This window comes from Elephantulus edwardii, unplaced genomic scaffold, assembly GCF_000299155.1.
Source record: "Elephantulus edwardii isolate Elephantulus edwardi_28Jun2011 unplaced genomic scaffold, EleEdw1.0 scaffold00021, whole genome shotgun sequence".
Taxonomy (NCBI): Eukaryota; Metazoa; Chordata; class Mammalia; order Macroscelidea; family Macroscelididae; genus Elephantulus; species Elephantulus edwardii.
The window spans coordinates 23,821,161-23,826,767 of record NW_006399771.1 but is presented as its reverse complement, the minus strand read 5'-3'; the positions used below and the strand labels follow the sequence as shown (position 1 = coordinate 23,826,767).

Genomic DNA, 5,607 nt, shown 5'->3' with positions numbered 1-5,607 from the left:
GGAAAGGTCATAGCCTGAATCAGATGTACCTTAGTCTTCAAACTGACATCACTACTGCTTAATAATTTTTAAAAGTTCCTAATTGCTAAGTTTTCCATTTCAACGTGTCTCCTTATTTTCTGACTGCTCTTAGCAACGATGTTAATTGTGGATCCAAGCAAGATGAAGCTATTGATTATATCAATCCCCTCTCCAACCATTATGACACTGACTATTGGTCCAGTGGTAAGAATCTTTGTTTTCTTGATATTGAGACACAATCCATACTGAAGGCTGCATTTCTTGATCTTTTGCAACAAGTGCTTCAAATCCTCCTCACTTTCAGCAAGCAAGGTTGGGTCATCTGTATAACTCAGGTTGTTGATGAATCTCACTTTAATTCTGATGCCACACTCTATTTCATAGAGTCCAACTTCTTGGATAATTTGCTCAGCATATAGATTGAAAAGTATAGGAATCCCAGAGCACTTGATTATGCTCATGAGGAACCTATACCTGGACCAGGAGACTGTTGTGTGAATGGAGTAAGAGAGCACTATATGGTTTGTAATTGGAAAGGGAGTGTGTCAGAGATGTATTCTGTCTGCATACCTATTCAATCTATGACCCACTACCTGTTCCTTTATCTTGTAATAAGCAGCTACCTACAATCTCGCTTCCCAATTTCCTTATAAGACAATATAAAACTCTGTTGCAGAATGGGACTGTCCTTGGGGTTGGTGAGAGACTGAGTAAGATGGGCAGAATATTGAATGACCCAAGAAGCATTAAAGGAAAATGGAAGAAGTAAACAGTCACTGTACTAAAAAGAGTTGCCTGACATAGAAGAATTTCAAGAAACAATATATGATCAAGAGACAATGGTGATGAAGGCAGAAGTGCAGGCTGATCTGAAGGACTCAGCAAAAATATGTGCTCAGGGACTGAGGAAAAACAAATTGACATATGTTAACAAACAGATGCTACCCTGGACATCTTCATCAGCTTGTGCCAAGAAATCAGGAGGACCACTATCTGGCCAACTCCCTGGAAGAGATCCATATTTATTCCCATTTCAAAAAAAGTGAACCAACAAATGTAGAAATTATCAAATAATTTTCACTAATATCACATACAAACAAAATCCTGCTGAGGATTATCTAAAAATAATTGGAAAAACTACAAGGACATTGAATTACCAGAAATACCACCTGGGTTTAGAAGAGGTCATGGTTCTAGAGAGTCTGTTTCCAATGTCAGGTGAATCTTATAGAAAGCAAAGAGTACCAGAGGAATGTCTGTCTGTATTTTATTGACTATGCAAATGCATTTGGCTGTGTGGATCAAGACAAATTTTGGCTAATCTTGAAGAGAATGGGAATCTCAGAATACTTGATTGTGCTCATGCAAAACCTTATACTTGGATCAGGAAGCACTTCTCAGAACAGAACAAGAAAACATGACATATTTCAAAATCAGGAAAAGAGTTCATCAGGGATGTGTCTTGGCTCCATACCTTTTCAATCTACATGAAGAACAGATCATTGGGGAGGCTTCGCTTTATGAAGAGGAATGTGACATCAGGATTGGAGGAAGACTCATCAACAATCTATATTATACAGAGGACACAACCTTGCTTGCTAAAACTGAGGAGGACCTGAAGTGCTTGCTGCAGAAGGTCAAGGACTACAGTCTTGAATATGGTTTGAAGCTCTATATCAAAAAGAAAGATTCTCACCATTGGGACAATTGACAGCACCATAGTAGATGGTGAAGAGGTGGAGGTAGCAAACAATTTCAGCTTACTTGGCTCCACAATCAACACTCTTGGCACCAGCAGTCAGGATATAGAAGGATGAATTTCACTGGGAAAATCTACTGTCAAGGACCTCTCGAGAATACTGAGAAGCAATGATGTCAGTCTAAAAACTAAGATGAACCTGATCCAAGCTACAGTCTTCACAATTACTTGCTACAAATCAAAGAGCTGAAGACCATGAATGACCGAAGAAGAATCAATGCCTTTGAGTTGTGTTGCTGGAGAAGAACCTTGAACATACCATGGACCACCAAGAAAAGAAATAAGTCTGTCTTGGAGAAGGTAAAATGACGTTTCTTCTTGGAAATTAGGATTTTGAAGCTCCATCTCACATTCTTTGTGAATGTGGCCAAGAGGAACCCATCCTTGGAGAAGAACATCATGTTTGGAAGGCTGGAGGGGCAGTGCAGGAGAGATTGTGGATAAGATGGATTGATCCAGTAACTGGGGCAATCAGGGTAGGTGTCTCAGAGTCAGTGAGACTGGCGTAGGACAGTATGTATGTTATACATAGGCTAGCTATGAGTCACAGGTGATTTGACAGCACAAGACATCATCAACAACAACATATGCATGTGAAATTTGGATAATAAATAAAGAGGACAGAGAAGAATTGATGTCTTTTAATTGTGGTGTTGGCAAATAATATTGAAAATGTAACAAACAGTCAAAAGTGAAAAAAATATGTCATGAAAGAAAAAAATCTAATTGTACCACACAGTGTGTAGTTAAAAAGCAATTAATGAAGAACAAGTATGTGAGGTGTTAGAAACCTTGAAAAATTGACTTCTCTAGACATTGTGTTAGCTCCCTTGGTGGTATGGTCTCCAGTTACCCTAACTACGGACACATGGTATTACACATCATCAAAAGCTGTCGGTGAGTGTAAGAGAGCTTTTTCCATACTGTGAGTGAGAGCTAAGAGGGGGCGGATAGAAGAGGAAAAGACTATGGTACTGCCATGAAGAGATTGTGGTAAGGTGTAATCATTGAAACCTTGGAGATAAAGGTCACAGTTAAAAGTTTTACTTGCTGCATGATTGAAGGAAAAGCTGACTTACAACTGCTCTCAGAAAGTTTGCTGGATGATTGAGGAAACCAAATACTTCTTGCATTTGTGCACCTGAACTGAATTTGGATTATCACTAATTGAGAAGCAATGACTAGTTAATCTGCCTTGGGACTGCTAGAACAAACCTAGACTTGCATTGAGTGATATTTGTTGCCTCCTCCACTCCCCAACCTACTTCCCTTATAAACCTCACAACGGTGAGCAACATCTGTGAGCCTTGCAACAAATATTGGGCTAAATAATTGGTAAAATAGGTGCAAGAGCATAGGATGTGGGTGGCATTTCAGACATTGTAGCTATTTTGGTACTATGGATATTATTAATAGGGATTGTTTCCCTTTATGAAAAGGGTAGAAGGCACACTCAGCCACCCTCACAAACCCACCTAGACACATTGCACCTGCTCCTTCACAGTATGCATAGGCCTTATTCAAAAGAACAGTACTAAGAATTAATAAAATTTTTGACTCGAGTTTTGTGATTTTATATATTTCATATTATAGCTGCTGTTCCTTTTGCATGCATAAACTAAAAAAATTATCTCGCTGCATTCTGCATTTCTTATATCTTTAGGTTTAATTCGCTATTTGTTCTGTCTAGTGTGCCCTCTCTCACAGCTCTGTCATTTTTGTTTGTTTGTATGTTTATTTTTACCTACTTGCTATGAACCATATAAACCTTAGCTCAGCAGTTACTTTTATGAACATTTGTCTGAATTAGACAATGTATTCATAGAATAATATACTGGTTTAGATGTCTTACTTTGTATGCTCAGAAAATTTTGTGCATTCTTATTAAAGAATTTAAAAGTGCATAAAACAAAATATCTCTAACTCACTGTTATGAAGTTCATTCTAATTCATAGTGATAAGGCTTTGAATGTCACTGGGGGAGGGGGGGTGTCTGCATATCTTTCTCCCACAGGAGGCCCTTTGATTGACAAGTCAAAACTCCTTATTAGAGTATCTGTTGTCTTTACACACCTTGGAGTCAAAACAAAATTACAGCTGACTCTCCAAAAGGTATTGAAAAGCAATTTAATACATAGAAGAATACCCATTTTTTTTCTCCAACAGAGCAGCTGATGGATTTGAACCAAATGTCTTTCGGTTGACAGTGTAACTTCTTATAATTAAGCCACCAGAGCTCTCTCATAGAAGTACTGTAGTGAATTGAATGATTTTCTCAAAAGATATATCCGTGTCCAGTTCCTGGAAACTGTGAAAATGAAATCCTTGCAACTCTGAGTGCCATTTCCAGCAAAAACCAGATCTGGAGGTCATACATTGGGATGGGCTATTATAACTGCTCGGTGCCGCAGGCCATCTTACGGAACTTACTGGAAAACTCAGGATGGGTCACCCAGTATATACCGTACCAGCCAGAGGTGTCCCAGGGTAGGCTGGAGAGCTTACTCAACTACCAGACCATGGTGTGTGACATCACCGGCCTGGACATGGCCAACGCATCCCTGCTGGATGAGGCGACGGCGGCGGCTGAGGCCATGCAGCTGTGCCACAGGCATAACAAGAGGAGGAAATTTTTCGTTGACCCTCGTTGCCACCCACAGACAATAGCTGTTGTCCAGACTCGAGCCAAATACATGGGGGTCGTGATTGAGCTGAAGTTACCCCACGAGATGGACTTTAGTGACAAAGACATCAAGCGGAGTCCTGTTCCAGTACCCTGACACCGAGGGGAAAGTGGAAGACCTCTCGGACCTCGAGGGGCGAGCCCATCAGAGCGGGACTCTAGCCTGCTGTGCTACTGACCTTCTAGCCCTGTGTATTTTGAGGCCACCAGGAGAATTTGGGGTGGACATTGCCCTGGGAAACTCACAGAGATTTGGGGTGCCCCTGGGCTATGGGGGACCCCATGCAGCCTTCTTTGCTGTCAGAGAAAACTTGGTGCGAATGATGCCTGGAAGAATGGTTGGGGTGACGAGAGATGCCAGTGGGAAAGAAGTGTATCGCCTCGCTCTTCAAACCAGGGATCAGCACATCCGGAGAGACAAGGCCACCAGCAACATCTGCACAGCGCAGGCCCTTTTGGCAAATATGGCTGCCATGTTTGCCATCTACCACGGCTCCCGCGGACTAAAGCACATTGCAAGGAGGGTCCATAATGCCACTCTGATTTTGTCTGAAGGTCTCAAGCGTGCAGGGCACCAACTCCAGCATGCCTTGTTCTTCGACACCTTGAAGGTTCAGTGCGGCTGTCCACCCAAGGAAGTCCTGGACAGGACCGCCGAGCGGCAGATCAACTTCCGGCACTTTGACGATGGGACACTCGGCATTTCACTTGATGAGACAGTCAACGAAAAAGACCTGGACGATTTGTTATGGATCTTTGGCTGTGAGTCGTCTGCTGAACTGGTTGCTGAAAGCATGGGGGAAGAGGCAAGAGGGATCCCAGAGACTATGTTCAAGAGAACGAGCCCGTTCCTCACGCATCAAGTGTCTAACAGCTATCTCTCAGAAACAAATATCGTCCGGTACATGAAGAAATTGGAAAACAAAGACATTTCTCTTGTTCATAGCATGATTCCACTGGGATCCTGCACCATGAAGCTCAACAGTTCTTCTGAACTCACACCTATCACATGGAAAGAATTTGCAAATATCCACCCTTTTGTGCCTCTGGACCAAGCTCAGGGTTACCAGCAGCTCTTCCGAGAGCTTGAGAAAGATTTGTGTGAACTCACAGGCTACGACCAAATCTCGTTCCAGCCTAACAG

General features: G+C 42.0%; 1 pseudogene; it reads left to right on the top strand.

Annotated features, from left to right (window-relative positions):
• Positions 1–201: 201 nt before the first annotated feature.
• LOC102876942 overlaps positions 202–5,607 on the top strand; it is a 6,688-nt pseudogene continuing 1,282 nt past the window's right edge.